Source organism: Sturnus vulgaris, chromosome 2, assembly GCF_052056855.1.
Source record: "Sturnus vulgaris isolate bStuVul1 chromosome 2, bStuVul1.hap1, whole genome shotgun sequence".
Taxonomy (NCBI): Eukaryota; Metazoa; Chordata; class Aves; order Passeriformes; family Sturnidae; genus Sturnus; species Sturnus vulgaris.
In genome coordinates, this window is record NC_142244.1 from 99,072,804 (window position 1) to 99,096,764 (window position 23,961).

Here is a 23,961-nt window from a genome sequence, read left to right on the forward strand (position 1 = left end):
CAAAACATGAAACCCCCATCAGCACTCAGAAGATACATCCACCTGATAGGGAAAACTGTTCCCAAGTCAGCATATAGGAAAGACAATTCAGATTGTCTTCACCATCCTGCAGCAAAACACAGCAACATAATCAGGAAAGAAAACCCTGCAAAACTACAGCCAGCTACTACTATGGATGGGCTGTGCATTTCCATGTTCAATATAATATTTTCAAAAATCTTTAACAATTTCTAAGATACCACACTGTAAATAAAATGTAACAACGAAGTATAATATCCAGATTTCCTTTGAAAATTTTAAGTATTTTTTCTTCATTTGCCTCGAAGACAGTGTTGATTAAATCTTCCTGAACACGCTTTAATCCCAGTTACATTTTTTCTCTACCCAGAAAATGTGCATTCACATCTTCATGCATATTTGGTCCTTGGCTCAGAACTGAAAGGCAGCACATTTATTCATGTTGCAATAAATCTTCCAACCAGTAGAACTGGCAGAGCTGATGTGCACGAATGCATAGGATTGCCACCTCCTCTAAAACTCTGGGAAAACATAGCAGCACAGCTAAAGAAAATGAGGCCAAGGTTACATGGCACAGAAAACCCAGATTAAGAGTTTGCACACATGTGACACGAAAAGCTCCAACTCTGCAAGACAGAACAGTAGACCCATAGAGACTGGGAGTCACCTGGTCCAAGTCCCTGCTCCAAGCAATGCCAGTTACAACAGCTGATCCAATCCCCCATCCACCCTTCACTGGACTCACTCTGGTGTATCAGTATCCATTGTACTTGTATGGCCAAAAAGGACACTGCTCTCCAAGGGTGGTTCCAAAAATGTTGAACACAGGGAAAAATTCACTTGACCTTCTGGCTAAGCTCCTGCAGTCCATGGTGAGGCTGCTCATCTTCTTTCACAAAGTGAACTTGTCCAGTTTCAATGAACTTAAATCCACCAAGACCAGGAAGTAATTTTCTGCCAAGCTGCTCTCAGCCAAACAATCCCCAGTGCATGGGATTGCTCCATCCCAGACACAGGATTTTCCACTTGGCTTTGTGGAACTTCATTCAGGTCCTCTCAGACCAGCCTGACAAGAGGCCCCTAAATGGCAACTCCCACTCTCCAGCATACCAGTGTTAGGAAGTGCTTTCATTCCATCATACGAAGAAAAGGAGGCTTACAATTTTTAGTACAGAAGGCAGAATAATACATCAAAATAATAAGATGCGAAGAAACGCAAGTTTTCATATGACTGCTACAGCCATCAAGCTATCAGCTGTTCCAGCTGGCTTTGTTATGATCAGCTATCCGTCGTAGAAAAACATAAACCAACATTTTCAAAAAGACCAATATATTTCCATTAAACCATGGATTTCTACCAAGTGCATTACTAGACAAAGCATCTTTCACAACTGATGATACTTTATTCTTCAACGATTATTTAAATGCAAAGTCCTGGAAACCACAATATCCTGGAAATGCCCCTTCTTCTGTATGTTACAGCCATAGAACCCTGTGTGCCACAGGTTTTCAGTCTTTATGGTGAAGGAGTTAAACCTGACATGCCAGATTTGTCACTAATGTTACACAGGCTCCTTTAACACCGTCTCTGTTCTGTAAAATTGAATAGGTCTGAGGTCAGAATTCCCATGTAAGTCTTCTCATTTGAGTTTTTTTTCTCCCCAGTAAACACAGAAAGAGTTTGAAGCACAATTTATATGCTGTTTTCTTAACAACACACAAAATTCTTTGTTTATGCCAACCTCATCCAAAGTTTCTCTCTGTGACATAATCTGACACACTGGGAGATTCTTTGGAATACCATTTCTTCTTCTATTTTTTACTGTGTCATGTCTAAATCTATTTCAGTAGGTTTTCTCATTTACTGATTTTTTTTTCTTGTTCAATGGAGCACATTAGTAATATTTTTCTGCTTGCTGTTTTTCCTTTGGACTCAATGGACAGTACTTTTATTCAGCTTTGCAGGTAATTTTATTGTGTGTTTTTGGCTTAAAAATTAAAAGAAAGAGACAGAAATCTCTCATCTCTTTTTTAGCTGGCATGCCCAAGAAACTGAAGTCTTCCAGACTGCCAGTAGCACTAACATCATAAAAGTATTTCACATTCATTAATAATTCATCATATTCCGCCTTAAGAGAGTTCAAAAATTCACCAAGTCACAGTTCAGTAAGCTTGTTCCCAAAGCTTTTGGGAAGATTAAAATGCTTATCATAATTATATGAATATAACGTGTAAAAAGGCTGCATGAAGTTGCACAGAATGTTAAATGTGCTAACCTCTTTACACTAAGACATTAACATCTGTATGTTCATACAATGACATACTGCCTTGTGCCAAATGATGCAGAGTTTGTAAAGTCTCAGACTTCAACCCAGGTCTTGCAGCAGGGTCTTGTGGATTTTCTGTAAGTACCACTCTAAAAAATGTCACATTCTGTTTCTGGAATCCGACTTGGGAGCCCATTACAGAGTAAGAGTAATGACAATCTATTTGCATTTCATATGCATTTTCCTAACATATACATTTGAACAATTTGCTTTGACCTATTTTTCTGTTTTTCTAACACAGGAGTATGCTGCTGGTCACACTCTCTTCAGGCAGATGAGGGAGCATTTTGGAATTGCCACTGCTGAGGAAGACCATGCTAGAAATCCCAAGGCTTGCAATTGCACGAGTTTTATCATAACAAACCCCACTGTCTTTGACCCTCCACGCACACCTTCCCTTCCTCTTCCAAGCTGTCTGGGGCTTTCTCTAGCAGCAGGGCTGCAGACAGAGCTGGCTCTGTGGCAGGGATGACCTCATCCCACACCACACAGCTGCAGAGGCAAGCTGTGTGCCCCCCGTTCCAAACAACAGCTTTCTGGGGAATTTATTTTTTCACACATGAACAGTAAATCAGCGTTCAGCATTTCTAAGTTGCAGAGGGGTTTTGCTTTGTGGGAAATGCCTGAGTGTGAGGTTTGTATTTCACTGTTAGGAATGAGATATAAAATGCATAATCCATCTAACAAAGATATGTCAGAAACAGCTTAGAGAATCCTGGAATATAAACAGCTCTGCCTGCAGAGTCAGATACCCCACACAGCAGATCATGTACTAGACCTACACATTACAGTTAAAGGGCCAAACTTCAGTTTACATAAATAAATAATTAAACTAAAATGACTAAATAAGCCATTATATATTAAAAGCCTTCTGAGCTGTGCTATTTGCTCTGTCTCTCTGCTACCCTAAGCCTATCACTAGATGAGCAACAGGATACAAACACATCTTCCCACCCGCCTGTTTTCTATCATGTCCCTGGGTGCAACAACAGCCTTCCAGGGCTCAGCCCACCCTGCCCAGGGTCCAGGACCCCACACCCTTCCCCATGGCCATCAGCCCTTGTCCTAGCTCCCCATGGTGGGTGATAGCAGGGCCAGGCAGCCAGGGCCCATCCCAGCCTAGTCAGAAGCAGGGCAGCCCCAGCCCCAGCATCAGGCACCTCTCTGGGGACAGGGGCAAGCCAAGCCCAGGCTGGAATGGTAGGCTAAAATTCTTCCCAGGACTAAAGGCAGCCAAATATTCAAGAGGATGTGTGGTCCTCCAGAGCTGATTGTAGGGACAGGGCAGATGTGGTGTGCCTGCAATGGGAGCTCCCATAGGCCCTGTCCTCTGGTCTGATATGCCAGCTTCAGCATGCCTGGGCAGCACAGGCAGTCTCAGATGGCCCTTTTTCTGAAGAAACCTCTGAACAGAGCAGGAATGACAAGGCCATTTCTTGGTTCTCTGCATAGGAGACATGTCTGAGAGGAAAAAGTTGTTGTAACCTGGCTTTTGTTGATACAAAAAGCCAATTTTCTGATTCAAGGAATAGCCCCATGTCAGAATTGCAGCACACAAGAGGGGACAAACTACAGTTGTCCCCCTAGCTGGAGCCAGTCCATCAATCAGCTTTATCAACTCCTCTTCCACATTCGTATTGAAATTTTTTCTTGCTGGAATGTGAGGTTTGGGATCTAGACTGCCACCTCAAGTCTCAGCTAGTGATGAAATTACAGAGATGAAAATAAGCAGTTTCCTACAGTTCTTCCCAACACTGCTTTCCAGTGAGCAGGTTCTGAGCCTTTCACATCATGAAGCTGTACTGCATCACCTTTTGTGGAGTTTAATGCATGTGCAAAGAACCCCTTTCCTGCATTTTTTCATTATCATAAACTGCTTTTGATTGCGAAGTGGCTCGGCTGTGTGGCACAGCCATGCAGGGGACCTGCAGCAGACCTGTGCTTGCTTTGATGAACCACTGAGCTGCAATTGTTACGCCTGCTGTGTAGAAATGGGGAGCAGGGCTAAGGTACCTCCCACCCCTGACATCGCCCCTCATCTCTGTAACAGCTCTGGGCAAGCCCCACATTGGGGGATGGAAGGAGAATGAAAACAGTCCTTGAACTATGAAATAAATTGCATACGTTTCAAACACTGACTGGAAAGAGACCTCTGATATTCTGGCAGCACCATCCCAGCACTGCTGACTTTATGAAATGTGGGGAAATTTGCCAAGAAACAGCAGAGTTCACAGCAGGCAGCAGCCTTGAGAAGGTAGAGTAAAACCTAAACTGATGAAAATGTGTTATTCTAACAGAGTTTTCTCCAACTCTGTCACTTGATATAGAGTAAGGGTACAGGTACCTCAGTGTGATGGAGGTAAGGCAGATGACTGGCAATCATGAAAATTTTGAAAATCAATGTTTGAGAAGCGTGGGATAGCTGTAGAAATGGCACAGAGCAAAGGGAAAGAGCTGTGAAATAGAGTAGTCAGACACAGATCTACAAATATGATGGATATTTTTAGTTGATGGCAAATCCACTGTGGGAGGAGAAGGGAACGAGGACAGAAAAAGCAGTTGTCAGTGAACTGAAAATCCTCTCACTGTTGCACACATCAATTCAATTTTGACTGGTTTTTTTTTTTTTTTTAACTGAAAGCAGAGTTCTAGGCAAGAAATACATTTGAAATAAAAAACTAGGAGTTTCATTTTGAAAGTTGAGGCAAAGTATTCAGATTATTTTGGCATGTGTTGGATTTTCTTCAACATGAAATTCAACAAAGTCTCGCAAGTCCATAGACTATTTTCATGCCACTGAATCTGCATCTTTCCATGGAAAATGTTTCAGCTTTAAATATTTATCCAACATCATCAGTAAAAGAGATTTTTGTCATGACAGGAATTACAGCACAAAGTGTTTGGTATTCTTAGCGTCCACCCTTCACAACACATTTTGCATAATACAGATTTTCTTCTGCTATATACCACTACAGTACCATGTGTCTTCACCACAATATAACAAATTTCAAAGTAAAGATTACTTGCTGGATCTAACACAGCATTATATTATTTCTTATCATTCTATATAAATCAATAGAGAGGACCTAAAATATTGTGTAGAAAGCATTTTAAAAATAAAGGTTAGATTCCCTCTGGAGATGCAAGCAACTCTAACAGCATCTCAATAGCAACACTGCATTTTTAAACAAAGGCAAGTATTAACTCATTTTATTTGAACCACATACTTCTTAACTCTGCATACTGTTGCAGCAATTGCAAAATATGCTGTCTATTTGACAATACATAAAGTAGCTATGTGAATACAGATAAATTTCACTGAAACTGTAATGGATTTTTACAGCTTCACCTGCTCTAAATAAAGACACTCTTACAGGAAAGTAGAAAACCAGGGATGCAATGCAGCCAGAGCAGCCCAGTGAGAGGCCTTTGATCTCATTCCTCACAAAGACTGTGGGCAAGAAAAAATTGTCACCTTAAACTATCAAAAAATAACATCCCAAAGTGCCCTGGGATTACCTGGATGCCTAGGAATGCGTCAACATGATAAAATCATGGCCTATCCTTTGACATGCTGAAACAGCGTCGTGTAACTGGGAGCACAGACCATGGGCTGCCTTGGACCTACAATACAACCCTGTCACAGGCAAGTGACAGGAAAAGGTGCCTGTCTAGCACAGCCTTCCATAGATACCCAATAAAATTCCAGGTGCATCCCTGCTGATGGGAGTGTGTCCTACACAGCAACCAGATGCACCTTGTAACACATGTGTAGGTGTTCCAGCCCTAGCTGCAAATCCAGGTGAAAGCAGATAGACAGAACAGAGCGAAAGCTGCCCCCGATGAGAAATCTCTTACAGCTCTGGCCCTGCATGTGCATGCAAACACAGGCACATCCTTGGTTCCTCCAGCCTTGACCCTTCCCTAGAAGGAACTTCCAAGAGCCAGTCTCATGGGTCTGCTCAGGCCTGACTCTCCTGTAATTTTGAAAAGGTCCATAGCAGGTAAAGGAAAGGCCTTTCCAAAAGACTTCCTTATTAATTTAATGAACAACCGTCTCAGTCTCCACAAACCCCCAACCCAAAGGGGAGGAAGCAAGAATGTGTCTAGCAGGTGTACACAAAGGCACCCACATAAGCACATATGCAAATATTCATGAGGGGCTTTTTGGAAGTCTTTCCAAGAAGGTTTTCCCTCCAGCAAAAACGGAGCAAAAGACAAATATAGATAGGGAATTTTAACCCTTATTCTCAATAATCTTTTTCTTTGAGCTTGCATTTAATTTGCAGGCTGCAAATATTGAACCACAGACATTAAACAGTGCCTATGCCTATGCTTGTTCATAAACATTGTAAAAGCCAAAATGCCTTTATAGACCTACATCAGCCACCCCACCACCACCAGTGACAAAGCAACATCAATACCGGCAAAAAAATGAAGCTTCTTCAAAAGACAAACAAAAACAAACAAACAAACAAAAACCCCATGCAGACATAATCCTGATCTTCATCATCACTTATTAATGATTTTAACATACACTATGTGGATGATCATTGTCCAGCATTCCACCCTCTTTGCTGAGCCCAGTGATTCAAAATTCATTGCAAAATGAATTCACTGCAAAATTCATTGACCATGCACCACTGCCTTTCTGCTAATTGCCAGCTGCCACCCAGCTTGCAGGGCAAAGTGCAAATGGGGACCAACCCCTAGAGGAGTCTGGCTGGCCCACCTCTAAGCACCTCTAAGACCTAAAGGGAAGCTGATATGTGAAAGGGAAGCTAAATGTGACAGAGGCCACTGGCACCAAGCCACCACCATTTGGATCAACTTCCAAATCTGTGGGCATGATGATTAAGAAGCAGAAATGGGTTAGTGAGGGCTGACCTACTCCTGACAGCACAAGAGCAGCAAAATGTGTTGCTCTACTTCTACCTCTGCTCACTTATGTCTCCCATTTATGTACTTATCCTAGCATCTGTCAGTGGAACTCCATTTAACCAATCTTGCATCTGAGCTATGGATGCTTTGCAGAAAACAAGGCAACTTCTCTCCCATCAAATCTAGCCCTGCATGATGCTGAGTGCTGCATGACTACAGGAAAAAAATCCCCCTTCTGTCAGCTTCATCTCATGAGCACTAAGCATAAAGAAGAAAAAACATAGTGTCATTCAAAATGTTGCCTCTTTACAAGCATAACAAATCCTCTGCAGAGAAAAATTACCAAATTGGTTGATTTGTTCAGGAGGCCATTATGCATACAGAAATGTAAAAAATGTGTGTGTGTGCTATTTTCTGCATTCTTTCCTCAAAGCTGCTGATTGTTCGTGTGTGTGTAAATAAAGTTTTCACATTCATAATCAACCGCCTCCTTTTCCTCCCCTCGTCTTCTGCCTTATTCTTTACATATTGCTTCAATCATTTGTTAGCAGTAATCACACAATGAGATTTGCCTGAGAAATTTCAGGAGAATCAAAATTTAAAAAAAAATTTTCTTCACATTTTCACAAAAGTATAACATTTCAGGCTTTTTCCCCTATGTCTGAACATAAATTCACTCTTCTGAAAAAATATACATTTAAAACTTTGAGGCATAGGAAATTGGAATGTTTTTCAACTACATGAAAATGACAGTGATATTGCAAAGAACAGGCTATAAAACCTCCAAAAGAGACAGAAGAGCAACAAAATGCTTCCTTTGTATCTCCAAAAGATCTAGGAAATGAACAGTTGGAATACAGAAAATATCCAAAGTCAATCATTTTAAAATATTCATAGCTGTTAAAATATCACATGCCTTTTTCTTTTCTTTTTCCCTCAGGAAAGGTGGTTTAAGAATGGAAAGAGTCCCAGCTCACTCAGTTTTCAGCTGGTAGAGTTCACTGCAGGAATAGTTGACTGCTCCTTCCCCTGTCCTCTGTTCACCCTCCATCTATATTGTATCCACTAATGTCACAGAAACTAACTCAATCTTTTGCTGATCTTGATTTAGGTCAGGAAGGAAGAAGCATATATTCCTTTTTACATAAAATGCAGCTTTTTCACTTTTGGTGAAGAAGAACAGAAACAGGAAACAGGAAAGGGAAATCCTAAGAGGGAGGGAAAAAGGAAGAAAAATTGGAAGGGACAGAATATGGAGAGTTTCTTTTTTTTTCTTTTTTGATTCAGTGATACTTCTTATTGGCTTTAAGACTGACAGAAGGCAGAGCTATCTTATATAAGTATTCCCATCAAGCTTTATCAACGTCTTTCAAACTCTAAATCATACTGCAGCCCTCATAACTCATAGTAATTTATGCTCATAAGATCATAAGGCCTTTTTCAGGATAACTTTAACCTGGCTTGAGAACTGACAGACTGCAAGTACATAATTGTTCTTTAGTTACCCATCAAAGCTGATGTTGAATCAACAACTTGATCTGTTTTCACAGATAAATAATAAACAAATAAATTTTGAATTAAACTGTGGCATGCAATACATTAAGCATCTCTAGACCTAGAAAAGTCTCTACAACAAACCTTTTAAATATAATCAAATGGGAGTAATTCAGCTTGATTTTCGCTAAAACAATGAATAAAATGGCATTTTTAAGCAAAAGAAAAAGGTGGTATATTTTCTTCCCAGTCATGCAAAGCTATTTAGATTCATCAATTCCAATTGAGGAACTCTAGAAACTGTGGTTTGGGGGAAAACTGTGCGAAGTTTTCTGTAACATGATTGGATTACACATCATTTGTAAAACAAAAGAATCCAGATGTCAGTGACCTGGACAACTCATCACTAACACTGCCCACAACTGAAGCACATTTTGTGAAGCCCTCCTGATAGAACAGTGTGCTTGTGTTTATTGCTAGAACAGCATGTCATCATTATGTGTTAGGCATTTTCATCCATGCACTTTCCAAACAGTTTCATAGCGTAAAAAAATCAAAACTAAACCTTTCCCTTGTAATGGTTTCGTAACTAGATTTATACAAGATTTATACATTAACTTAAAGTGCAACAGATGGATTGCTAGCAGGAAACCACGAAATTATCAGGAAGATAGTAAGAAAAGGGGAAAAAGGAAAAAAATTAAAGAGCTCTATATATAGCCTTTGAACTACCATACTACTCATCAGTCATCCTTGTGAATGCCTATTCTCCTGGAAAACTATATTCTTATCCTAGCAGGAAAGTATAAGGGCCCACAGAGCTTCCTTCCCAAACTATGAATGATAGACCTGCAGCAATGGATTGACTGTGATGTGCCTTAATTTTTATTATAGTGCATTAATTGAGGTACATCGTTATGACCAGAGTAAAAGACAAGCAAGGTAATATTTCTGTAATAATTTCTTTCATTTCCTATTTTTCCACCTTTAGATATGCCGGAAAATTTCTACATTGTGCCATGACAGAAGTATTTAGCACATTTCCCACAGTATATCCAAGGATTTCTGACCAACCTTCAAAACCCAGATTTACTCTTTTTATATGATTTAGCTAAATCATTCCATTGATGGTACTTACTCTGTGGGAAAAACACGTACTGGCTAAATTCCTTTTAAAACCCTTCCTGTCTGTACTGCTACAAAATAGTAACAAGTTATTACTCTTACCAAACATCAACATGGGATACGGAGAATACGATTCATTATGAAAAAGTCCAGACATACAGGGACGCCATATAAGGGAACAATGAGTAACTGAAAGATGAATCATTAAAAAAAGAAGAAAAATGAGAGAGCTGACAAAAAGAACTTACAGAAAGAACAGGCTACTTTTTAGAAACATATTCACAGGTAGAGACAGAGAAATTGTTTTTGATTTCTAGATATGTAAGGGGATTTTTTTTTTTAAGAGAATAAATAGTTTGCATGTTTTATACTGATGGCAAAATATTTTAGTGCATAGTAAAAATCTTCTACCCATTCTAAAGGCCTGATATTCCCATCAGCAATACTAGAGGCTTCTACATCATGTTATAAACATCTTCTTCTCTCCTGGCATTAACCATTTGGAGGCTTTGCAGGTATAAAAGTATATGGCACCTGTGACAGTAGCTACAATTGGGCAATTAGGGCAAAAATCTCCTCCAGAGCTCCTCACCCTCCCTGACGACACTCAGGAAGGAAGCTGAGGAACAACAGAAGCCCAGGAGATGGATGGAGGAAAGGTTGGAGGCACAGACACCATGACTGAGCCGAGCAGGACCAGAATAAGTTGTAGACAGTCAAGGATGATGAGCACTGGCAGAGCCTCCTGCCTGTGACAGGCGCCGCAGGAGAAAGCTGCAAGCGGGCACGGTGCTCTATGAAACGCACAAATGACAAAAGCTCTGCTCCAAAAAGAGCTCGATCTCCTCATTCCTTTCCAATCAGCCAACCTCAGCTCCTGGAGCCAGATCAGACACCACGCCACATCTCACTGCACCACCTTGGTGTGCCGTTTTCCAAGACGTAATCTATTTGCCAACTTCTATTTTCGTCAGACCAACCTGTTCCCTGAAGCATAATGAAAACTCCTTGCCAGATCAATTTGTTTCTGAAGTTTCCTGGTTGCCAGCTCCACTCTGAGCTATTTCATTTTGTCTGCATGTCAGAACCATTAGTCTGGCGACTGCTTAAATCTTTCCTTATTGTCACAGGTTGGGGGGGAGGTGCTGGATACTCAAAACGAAGCAAAATGCCTGCCCTGCGGAGACAGAGCTCCAAGTGATGTGGCAACACTAAAAAGTACTAGCAGTGGGTGCAGGAGAGGTGATGGGGTTTGGGGCATTTCTCTGCAGCAGTGCAGGTGGCACAGTGCCTAGGAAGTGGGAAGGAGCTTTCAGCAGGGGCTGGAGCACTGTCCAGCAAGCAGCTCTTGTGGAGGGCCTGGGAGACACGGCCGGGAGGTACCAGCTCCTGATGTGGCTGAAACCTGCCTCTGAGCTGGCGTTACAATTAGCTGAGTAATCCTACACCATTCATGGCAAAGGCCAGTGTCCAAGAAGAGATGAGTCAGGTTAAGCAGACAGACAAAGGCATCAGATCTGCAGCCCTGCAAGAGGAGTGTGAGGCTGTCAGCATGTTCAAGAGAGGCACGGGGCTTTTATGAAAGGCGGTGCTGAGTCATGAATGACAGCAAGGAGACAAAGGGAGACTGAAGGTGAAACAGAGTATACACAGAGAGGATTATCAGGAAAAAGCCTGCGTTTCATATTATCCTTTCCATTCTTCAGGGTTTCACAGGAAATGATGTGCCTTGGTTCTTGAAAGTAGCTTGTTGCAGAAGCTGTGTGTGCTCTGCTCTTGGTTCATTCTCTATGCTTTGCTGTGAACCAGGGCAGTGCTGATTAGATAGACAGCTCATAACCCTATTCACGATTTTTCCCCTTAGGAAGGGAAAAAAAATAAAAAGCTGATGTAATTCCCCAGGGCTCCTTCTTTGGCTTTGCAATTGCATAGCTACACAGTCTCCCAGAGTAATTGTCTTGAAAAACATCCCAGCCCCCATCTACACTGAGGGACCTTCTGGCTGCATTTCTTTGCCTGTGTTTTCTGCTTTATGTAAGGAATGAAAGAGGGAGAGTGAAATCAGAAGAATTAAAAAGGTGATGAAATTTTCAGTTCAGACACAGAAGGTACATTCAGTACTGGATGTCAGAGGGAAATCTGAGAAAGAGGCTTCTGCGTTCCAGACTCTGACTTCTCTACGGATGGGGTGACGCTGAAGTGGGAGGCAGTGAACACAGACAGGCTGCTGATCCTCTGCAGCAGAGGCCTTTCCAAACGATATCAGCCATGCAGACACGGCTCAGATCTCTGCCTCCCTTTCCAGCACACCACGGCATCGGTTAATTGATTCTGAAAACCTGCTTCTCAATCACACCCACAGGTCTCATAAATGTGCTATGGTTAAAACCATCTTGGCCTGAAGGCTGAAGGATCACATATATATCCAAGCCTTTGTCTGAACCCCCCCAAAAAATACAAGTCCAGAGAAACAACAAAAAATCTGTTTTCAAATAAGCAGAAAAGAAAGGCATGCTGAAGGTCTGTTTAAAAGAAGTAAGTGCTGCATTCCCCTGAATCTGTGACCACTCATTCTAAAAATCGGCATCTGAGGAATCAAAGGAGAGTCTCAGATTTGGAAGGCGAGTCACATTTGAATGTAAATAAGAATAAGTGTTTATGTACTAGTGGAAGGAAATGATTTTACAGTATATTGCAAACCAGCTTGCTGCCTGCATGTCTCTTTTTCCCACCTGAAAAGTAGGTCAACAGTCCTTACAGCTTTGAAAAGCTGAAATGAGGAATTCTTGTTGCAAACAAGCAGGGTTTGAGTCATTGAACAGAAAGAAACGCTAGTTTTACCTCTGGCATGTAAGACTTCAGGATAAAGCTATAGTCAGGCACCACTGCATCTTATCTGGCATTCATACTAAGAGCCCACTGCACCCCAACTTTTCCATACTCTGCTTCATTATCCACACAAATAGATGAGTTGCAATATACTGCCTGCAGCAGCATAAAATCAGTACCCCTTCTCATGAAGAACAATGGCAAAAAGGGAGAGATGGGCTAGACCAGCTTTAAAAACAAGGAGCTATTCAGGTATAGGAAGATGGCAAGGTGACCAAAGGATCAGATGATTCAGCATATCCCACCACAACTACCAAGAACATTACAGAATAAATGGGATATTAAACTATTTATGGATGCTTGTGTCATCACAACAAAACCCAAAGGAAAAATAGTAATTACATTTCTTGCCTTCTCTTGGAATAAACATCCATCAAGGGCACTATGGACTTTATGGTCCCAAACCCAGCAAATATAAGAGAACTTGTATTCCCCCTATGACAAAAACATTTCTCAGTTAAAAGAAATAGGAATTGACATATTTTTAAAAATGACTGGGAAGGCTTCTGTCTTCTGTTGTCAGGGAATTTCCAGTACCCTATGTGAAGCACTTACCTACTATGGAGTAGCAGGAAAGCTCTCATGGAACTAAACATGCTGCACTTAGGCCAGTACATGCTCACATACACATGCATACAAACACAGTTTCATCTGTAACCATGACTGCTGCAGTTGCATATTTTTCTTTTTAGTTTTCCTGACAGCCTACTAAGAGCACTTTATTTTACTTAAACAGAAGAAAACGCCTGGGACCATGTGGTTCTGGCTGCCCCACTTCATTCCATTACACAGTAACTGCTCAGAAAAAAAATCCTGGGCAAAAGATGAAGCTTATTGATACTCTAGCTTAAATAAACATGACTGCATATGCATTAGTGAGGCAAAGTGAATAATAAAATCTCAAACAACACAGGATGGAATAACTGCATTTTGTTTAGCTATACAATGAATTTTCAATAGCCCTTAAAAAAAATTATTTTATTACTTTGGTTGAAATTGCAAGCATTTGTAATGTGTCCAGTAATTCTGGTGGATGCTTGTCAAATTGCAGCAGGCTTTCCATTTGGATTCTCTCCATCATTAAGTCTTATTTTCCTGTCAATTTGCCCATTTTGTCGTGAGTTTCTTTCAGACAACAGACTGGGAAACATACCTTCAGCAGCAAAGAAATCAAACAATCTATAAAAATAAAAATATGTTTTAATAATTATTTCCAAAAATATGGTTTATCAGAATGCATAATATGAATGCTAGATTCATGGTAGTCATTTCAGTTCTCTAAACATACAAAAAAGCTTTGCTTTTCCTTATTTTCTTCTAAAGTATAGTGGATACACTTGGATTCTATTTAGAACTCTTGAAATGTGTTAGAACAGCCCAAAAAATGCTAAGTGGTCAAACTCAGCTGTGATGAGAGTTGGGGTTTAAGCTGCACAGCAAGTTTAAATTAGTGAGAAAAGGGGTAGAAGTTAACATTTTTCCATTGTTGTCAGTCTAACACTCAAAGCTGACTCCAAAAACTTTTAAATCATACTGGAAACTTCTCAGAGGCAGAACTGATCCTATGTTTATTATGGACACAGTTGTAGATTTAAGTAAACATCAGTGAACACCAAGCCTGAACTCTACTGTCCCCTTTACCTGCTTCTGCTGAAATCCTGCTCTTATTGTTCCAGGATCCGAGTCACTTCTTGCATTAATCAGTGCAATTTTCTGAGATTACTGGAATGGCATTAGATTAAGTCAGCAGAGAAACTGGTTCTCTGCGTGTATGCTAATTTTACATCCCCATGAAATACCACATCACTCACATCAATCTGGCTTTCACACTTGGAATGAGTTTCACAGCGTTCTCTCACAGTGCAGCCTCATGCCATCACTGGCTTGGCTGTTTAATCTGTCCCAGGATCCCCAGAGAGATCTCTTGGAGCCTGTTCATTTGAGGCAGCACTTAACAGACTGGGGCTTTTTCTTCATCTTTTTCTTGTTTTTACAGTTTAATGGACATTCAGAAACAACTTCAAGAAAAACAAGAGGTGATTAATTGGTATCACCAAGAAACAAATCCCCATTCTTCTTGTTTTGACCAATGTTGCAGAGGAGGCTGCAGCTGCATCACTCCCAGGAGGTTCTGCGATGGTTGGCAGCTCAGTACACTGCAGAAGAACTTTGCACTCGGTTCTTCTGCCACCTCCTTCTGGGCTGACATGGAAGATCATGGCACAGACAAGCTGCAGAGGGCTTCCCAGATTTTGGTACCGCAGTGCGCAACCTGCACAGGGAGCGCAGATTTTGGTTTGCTATTCCACAGCTCTGCATCAGGAGTCACCTTAGAGGGCAATGAGCTACAGTCCTCACTGGTGAGGAAAGGATGGAAACTCAACCTGTCCAAATGCTTTTACACTCTCAGTGCCTAAAATCCCCAAAACGATCCAGGCAAAACTGTCCTGTGTGGGATCTTCCCTGGTAGCGTGGAACTGCAGTCCCTACACACTGGTTGCCATCTGGGCTAGAGCAGCATTTGTGGGTTAAGACCTTCCACACCTTAAACCAAGACCTCTAGAGCACCTGCTCCTTCCCTTACCCTTATTCTGCTTGAAGATGTAGAAGGAAATACTCCACACAAGCAGATTTTTGTGACGGTAATGTGAACCATTGAACGCATCGCTTTCTTTGCTCTAGAATGTACAATATGGATGAGTAGTTTCTGAGGGGGCAGAAAAAACTGGAAGATACAGAAACACCCAATTTTTTGGTTTATGTTTGAACCAAAGTAGATTTCCAACAGGACAAGATGACAGAGCCTTAAGCTGCACTAAGGGAGGTTTAAGTTAGACATTAAGAATTTCTTCACAAGAAAGGTGACTGGGCATTGGAATGGGCTACTGTAGGATAGGGAATAGGGAGGTAACGGAGTCACCCTCCCTAAAGGAGTTTAAGGAAAAACTGGATGCGGCACTCAGTGCCATGGTCTGGTTGGCAACGTGGTGCTCGGTCACAGGATGGAGTCCATGATCTCAGAGGTGTTTTCCAATCTATTTACAAGGATAAACGACCCTTTACAGCCTGGAGAATCACCTGGGCTGTGAGGAATCCTCTGGGCCAAACAGCCCCTTTGGTCCCGACAGGCTCACAGGCCGCACAGCACACGTTTTCTCCTTTACTGCTTTAAGCAGCCCAGCAGCCCGGCGGTGCGGGGGTCGCCGGGACACTGGCGGTTCTGCCCAGCAGTTCCCGGGGCGCTGGAGGTGAGGTCCCCCCCGGGCCGAAGCAGTGGCGGCGATCGGTCCCGCCGGCCTCAGCGGGCCCTGGGCGCTCCCCGGGCCATGGCGGCCGCCCCCCACCCCCCCCGGCCCCATCCCCGCGGTCACGTGACCCGGCGGGGAACCCGCGCTTTGTGGCGGGGTCAGCTCCGGCCCCGCGCCGCTACCGCCAAGGCTGGAAGAGCGGGGCACTGCGGGCCGGCCCCGCGGCCGCCCGTGCGCAGCCACAGCGGCTCGGCCTCAGCCCTGCGACGGCCTGGCTGAGGGGTGGTCATGCCTGCTCAGCAAAGCCCCTTGGGGAGGGCAGGGACAGCCGCCCCCCGCCTCTGAGGGCATTGCCCTCTTCGCCTTCCTCCTCATCCTCCTCTGCAGCCCCTCGAGAGCTGGAACTGAGGGGGCTTCAAAGTGTAAGCAAAGCGCGGGACAATTTTGTGGCTTCTGTAGGGGAAGGCAGATATGATGAATTCCCCTGGCAGAGGCTTCTCCCTGCCCATATTACCGGACTGCTAAGGCTTGACCCACTGGAACCAGCGGAGAAGAAAAATGCTGTTCTGTCGATGCACAAAGTGCCCTCATCCCCACTGTTTTCTTCGCCTGCAGGAAAACTTTCTTCGATTTTTCTCTCCTTTCCAGGCTTAATGATCAATTACATAAATACCAGCTTCAAGTCACCTTTCCTACACGTCCTTTCCCCTTCGGCCGGCAGCCCTGGCGTTGCACAGTGTGTTAGTCTGGGCTAAACCCTTCCCTTGGAGCCTCGGCGTGCTCAGGGGCCGGGCAGGGACAGCCCAGGGGGGAGAGCCGGGGTCTTGTCCTTTGACCTCTGTTGGGATAAGAAAAGAGGGTTAAAAGGTCAACGAAAACAATTGCAAGGCTCCTATTGCTCGAATAGCATGCCAAATAAACTTATCCTGGGGATTTGGAATGATCCTTTTATGGGAATTTCTACTTCCCTCGGGATTGTGCAGGCTGATTTTATGGGGCATGCTCAATTATTTTGGGGGAGGGGGCAGCAGTGCTGGAGCTCTTCTCAGCACCCTTTTTTAAGGACGAGAAAGTACAAGGGAGGAGGAGGAGAGCACTGCAGCCTGGTTTAACTCTCCTTGAGCTGCCCTGAAATTTGTCAGCTGCTACATTGGCTTCTTCCTTTCAGAATTATTTCTAATCTATAACATCAGCATATAAAATCAAGGAGAAAATACAGGCCTGCTGTACTTTTTACACAAAGTGCACTACAGTGACTCCATTTACTAATGAAGTTACCACTGTATATGTGTGCAGACTTTTCCCTAAGTCTGAATAAAAGCATACTTTTTTATCAATAGCTGCCTGGTAGTTGTGGGGCTAGAACCTTGTTAGAACGATTTTCTATAGGTACCTTGGGTTGGTTCTATACTGTTCAAACTTTAGCTGAGTAAACTGGCAAGCCAGCGCCTTCCTTCGAGAAATCAGTTTCTTGGAATAAACTCTTCCATATGCCTATAAATTCTTCAGAGCTTTTAAAATAAAAATTAAAAAAAATGTATTTAAGAAGAATTAAACAAAATATTTCCCATGTTTAATATTTTTGAATACCAGTTTCTGAGGGTAGAAAGCCATCGGATTTTTACCAATCAGTTTTTCAGGTTTTCATCCGAATCTTTATTCTTTTTTCTGAGTTGGTAAGAAATTGTGGACAAACCCCCAAAACCCTAAGGAAACCACTCGTCACTGTGAGGACACCAGCAGCCTTTGGTGTCCAACAACAGGGGGAGTGCTGGTGAAGGGGAAACCCCAGAGCACCAGCTCTCCCCTTACTATGCCATCGCCTTTGCACTTGGGTCAGGGCCTGATCTACCAGTTGTACCGGTTAGTGGTGGAAAAAGCCCAGCCCATGTGGGCAAGGCTTTGTGTAGGCACAGTTATAGCCCCAAGTCAAAATAGGCAAGTATACACCAGTCTGGCACCAGGGATTTCCTGCATTTGCATGTGTAAGAAGTCATACTGGGGTTGTGGGCAATTCTGAAGAGCTGGTAACTCCAACAGGGAATTGCTTGGAAGTCTTGGATGAGAAAAGAACTGGAAAAATGGATATATTAAGAAGAAACTGGACTTAGTTAATCAAAATGTTTATTAAATCAATTATCTTTTGGGTGACAGGGAGAATGAAGCAGAAAATATTTCCTTGTGTTAGGGTGCTGAAGACACTTCTATAGGTGCAGTATAGATGCAGAGCATAGAAATTACAGAAAATGTAATATGTACATTGATTTTTTTTTTTTTAGTAAATTTTTCCTCTTAAGGAGATAGTAGTTTGCTTGCAAGTACTGGGAGATCCTGAAATATGAATGAACAGTATTCTGAAACACTTTCTTGAAGAGTGGCTCCTTGAATTGCTGGTTCTCTGGTTTTTGTTCTTTAAATGTCTGTGTTATAAAATGTTGCTGCATTCATGTGTAAAAGCCTGTTTTAAGTAAAACTTTCATCATAGCCAAAGAAGTGTGCTAACCTCAGGGCTGTGCTGATGACTTTTGAAGGTCTGTGATTAGCCATCACATTCTGAAGGCAGCTAGGAAAGATTGGGAGGTCCTGGAAGGTCCAAATGGGCCATTTCACTTTGCCTCCAGCCTGGCCCATCATCTCTGCTTCTGTATAAACGCCCAGGCACTGTGACTCCCCAGGTAAGCTGCACACTGCTGGCCACAGCAGCAACAGGGGGGCTGTGGGATACCCCTGAATCCCCGCAGAGACATGAAACTCCCTGGGAATATTCCAGTGGCTGGGAGCAAAACTGGGGCTCGTGGGCAGGTGTGAACCCCACCTGGTTATGCACAGATTTGAGGGAGTTTCTGTGGGGAGGTGGTCATCAAGCCTCATTGCCAGCCCTCTCTGCAGTCTAGGATGTACATGAATCCAAGCTGTTGTTTCATCCTTCTTGTTCCTGAGGGTAAATATAGGCTTTGTGTCCTAAGAGGGAACATAATGTAATAATTTTAACGGAAAAGTCAGTTATCTCTTTTTGGGGGGCAATAAAAATATTGCCCTTCTCTGAGAAATTGAAAAACAGAGTAGGTTTGCTCAGCACAGGAAGGGCCCAACTACCACAATTTTGTGTCATTGCTGTTCACCCAGGGCTGGGAGAAAAATAGTCCCATCTCCTTGCTGTTGCTATGGGAACTTTTTTGGAGTTCTCACAACTTCTTTCAATGCTGTTGGAACAATGAGGAATATTGAGCAAAGCGTATCAACCATCATCCAAAGCACTTTAACGAATACCAAGTTTTATTTAAAACTGCACCACCATCAGCTCTTGCCTAATTACATTGCAGCAAATACGGTGGCTTTCCAAGAACTCTGCTGCAGCTCCCCACAGTTCTGTTGCTCTTCCATTTGGGTCAGCTACCAAGTCACACTTTGCCTTGCAGTAAAGCAAATTCTGTGTGCGTTTCCTTGTGATGGTACAATTAATTAATTTATTCAAGCAGTTCTCTGAAACATTCGACTAGAAAAGCATATGGCATGGCCTACTTGCACAAGTCAGAGTCAATTTGTTATTTTCAGCGTTGGTAACTTACTACGTTTGATACTTCTCAGTTGATTCATTTTTTTGCCCAACTCTGATATTTACTGCATTAACCTTAAGAAACCTGCATTTTAAGCATATGCATATATTCTGAAACACTGCAATTGATTTCTTGATTTCTTAATTCTTTACACTGTGTGGGCCACATTTTCAACAGCTTGCATCCAGGAACCTGTTGCAGCACAAAAGTCATGATGACCCTGTCGACAGAAGTTCCTGATTTCCAAATATGAATCAGTCACATGTTTAAGTCAGGGCATTTCTTGATTTTCACTCAAGGTGAAATTTAAAATTTTTTATATTATTTTTCCGGGCTCTACCCTGTATCATAAGTCTGTGAGAATATTTTTTTAATAACTGTTTCTTCTTAAGGTTAGGATTTGGAATTACCTCTAATTTTATGCAACATCATGAACGTGCCTAGTGACATCGGCGCAGTAGTGACCTGTTGCACTGAAATAGAATAAATTTTCTCTATTAGAATTTGGGAGTAGGAAAAAGGAACGGTTTTTTTAAAAACAATTTTAATTTGAACCTCTCCTTAAGGATGCTTTCTTCTCTTAGAAAATAGTGGGAAAATAACTAATTCATAATTGTAAAAGGAAAAAAGAGAGAAGTATTGAAATCAAAGTGCTGCTAACCTCAGTTTCAGGTGAGCAGGTGCGAAAAAGTTAGAAACAAAATGTGTGTGATTCTTCTTTCAAAAATTAGTAAAAATGGGAAACTCGGTATTAGAACCATTTCTGTGAGTTTGAGCTTAAATATTATACGTGTGGCTTTATGTCAGTGAGTACCTGAGAAAACTGGCAACTGAGCTGCTGGGCTACACTCTAGGCTCATGTGAAGGGCTGTTGTGAAGATTAGAAAATTACATCCCTTGGCTGTAGTTTGCATAGGTGCACACACCGTGCACTGTTCCTTGGCTTTCTGCCATTCTTAAATCCAGGCAGGGAGTGAAAGATATGAGACTCTTCCCTCCCATTGGTTAAGAGGAATAAAGCCCTTAATCTGTCTGCTCTGGAGCTGGGAGCTGAATGCCTGCCTGCAGCACGGTGACATAATCCTATTTGGAGGGAAAATAAAGTTGAAGTTCATAAGGAAATCTTCTAGAGCTGAATGAACCAATGGCTGTTGTGATGTGGAGATGTGTAATAAGGCTGGATGGTGTTTGGCTTCAGAGAGCTCCCATAGTGTGGGAAATATTCTATCTATGGCCACAATGATTCAAGGTGTTCAGGTTGCTCTCCTACCATCCCAAGCAGCTGATGCATGTTTCAATCAAACTTTTCTACAGTGTACAGTGACATAATCAAGGATTTCACTCGGTGCTTCTGAGTCCTCATCTCTGGTACCCCCAGTTCTTTCCCACCCTTAGGGGTGTGCTGGGTGATAACTACACCCCCCCTGTAATTACACTTGTGGATGGAGTGAGGCAAACAGCCTGGTTGCTTTTGTTTTGGGATGGGGAAGCCATGTGGGACGGTCAAAATCCTAAGTTCCCATTCCCAAGTTAGATGGTTGTAACCATGGCCACAGCTCTGCAAGCATGGCTCCCTCCACAGCCCACCTGTCCTCCCTTCTACTGGGACCCCAGATATCTCGAGTAATTGGGCAGCAGCTGGCTTTGTCAAAGGAACCACCCCATGGCTGAGGAGAGGAGAGGAGGCAGGGACTGCCTGGCACCCTGAGGGGGTGGGTCAGGTCAGAACTAGCTTAGGGGTGCCAAGCAAAGAGAAAAATGAGACTTGATTCACAATTTCAGCTCAGCTGCATGCATTTTGTGTTGTCAAAGGTGAACAACTGTTCAGTCCAGAGTCTCAGCCAGATGGGCTCTGCTCACAGGGTTTAGCTGAAACAAAGTTAAATGAGTCTGCTGAGGGGCAGAGAGGGAATGACCTGTGAAGCTGAGCTTTAAAAAATAAACTACACTCTTGTATCAGAGCAATTGCTGCTTGAAGGTCACACAGCAAAGGAACATCTTCCATCCTGAAGTTTTTATTGTAGAGATGATGTGGATATTTTCCTTATGGATCAAAGAGCAGGAGAGGGAAGGGTAATTTTAGGGTGCTCTTTTCAGAGGCATGGCTTCAGCTAGCCTCACCAGCAGAAGTCCCATCCACTGCAGCAGAAATAAATTAAACCAGTGTCAAATGCCTTTATAAATCCCACTTAAGATGCCATTGATTTCTATCAGTGTTGATAGTACCTGTCTGCATATTGATTTTTTATTGCAAAATTGTCCTTTGGTCTCTGCCTACTGCCTTTTTTACCAGCAGCCAGTGCTCCCCACCTCATCTAATCCTCTTCCTCACCCTTTCTAATTTTCATAGCAATGAGTTGTACTTATACAAGCTCAGTGTATTTTTCAGAGTTCATCTATATTTATTGTCACTAGATTTTTTCATCTCTGTTAAAAAATGTTTTGAAATATATTCAAAATTGGAAATTGTAAAACATATTGGGAAGTGTAGGCACACTCTCAGAATGACATTTAAAAATGCAGTAACTTATAAAAATATTCCTGTAAATTCCATAAAAATGAAAAAATACAAATGTTTCCATTAATTTCTCATTAACCGCGTTGTGATATCCAGTCCTCGAGCACGTTACATTCCTGCAGGGCATTATTTTTTCATAATGTAACTCTGTTTCTAGCAGTACTGGACAACAGTTTCAAAGTTCTCATTTTTTCCAAGGTGAAGAAACTTCTTGCTTTGAGGCTCTGGAGCTCCAGAATAGCTCAAATTACTTGTATTCTTTTTCCACTCATTGTTAGTACTTTGAGTCAGCAAAACAGGAAATGTCGAGGGATTGCTGAGGTATGCTCTAGGTGTAATAAATGGGTAGAAACATATTGTCATCTGTTTCTGTGTATTAGGAAATCTCTGCTGGAAGAGTTGAGATACTGCTAAAACTGAAGGACATTTCAGGTGTTCTCCAGATAAAAGAGAGGTTATGGTGGGCAGAGAGAAAACTAAAGGGCAGAGAGATGTGTTCTAAAAGTAAAATACATAGAGGAACATCTGGACTGGAGTTTGCAAAGAGCACTTTTTTATGATTATCTGAATGCACAAGAGATCACCAGGTAAAGCAACTTTTCCAGATGTGTGCTTCGGAGTTGCAGGGCACTGTATATCTCACAGAAAAGAGTTTAGTTTCTGATTTTGGCTCAGATTCCCTCATACAGTTATCTCATAATTAACGTGAAGTCTGTCTACCAGACGCAAACAAAGCAGACTTACATTGGACTGAGGTCATTATTTGGCTTGTAATCTCCTATTTAGACTAGTCTGAGGTTTGCTTTAAATCAGAACAACTGAGGAATTACAAAACAGAACAAAAACGTGATCAGCAATAACCATAATAAAAATTACTATGTTTTCAGTAATGTTTTCAGGAAACAAAAGTTTATAGCATTCACAGCCCTGGGGTTTAATTAATGAAGTTATTTTAATTAGAATAATTATTATCTGCATGTGAATATAAGATTTTACAAAAAAAAAAAAAAATAGTATCCAATCTGCATTATCAGTAATCTGGGCTATAGATCAGCTGTCTATTGTCTGTACCTTATACCATTTCTTAAACACCTTTGTATTTGAGGGAAAAGCCATAGCTCAGCTGGGCAGGTCTCTAAAGATTTCAAATTTTTGTGGTTATTAAGAATTCATAAAAACAAAACTTTTCTCATTTACAAGTAAATGTTTACTTAAAATTTGCTGGTTTCTTGTGTGCACATGATGAGCACAAGTGTGCGAGTTTCATTAAAATCCCTCAATTTTTGTTACATGAATTTGATAGTATAGTGGTGTTCTGCTCAGCAAGCACTGCAAAAGGTTTCTTCTCTTTTTCAGATTTTCTCTTGGTGCCATAATATTGAATATTCAGTTATTCTACTGCCTTTTTCCCCCTTCTCTGTTTAGGAGCCTCCAGGAGCAAAGGGCAATACATAGTAGCCAGTCCTGCACTACAGAATAGCTGTTCTCTATTCCCAGTCATCCCACTGGGTCATCATCCTCAATGAGTGAGGATAAAGTGTCTACAGGTTAGTTAAGATGCATTCACAGAGGACAGATTCAGGAACTTCCTCTGCCACTCATTGCCTGTGAGACCTGTAAAGGATTTAACCTCAGTTTCCAGACCTCGTTAGGCAGTTACATTTCATTTCTTTCAGGGCATTTGCTAAAACAGAAGTACAGAATAGAAATTCCTTTCCAAAGGGACATTTAGACACCAAAGCACAGGCTGTGAATACTAATACTACCCTGGCTAACCCAGGCCTATACAGAAAGGCTTAAATTTAGGAAGAGGCAAAAAGGACTTCAATATGTCCTACTGAGCACCTACCATTGTCTGAATGACTTACACCCAGGCCCAAAGCCACTCAGAAAGACTGTGAAAT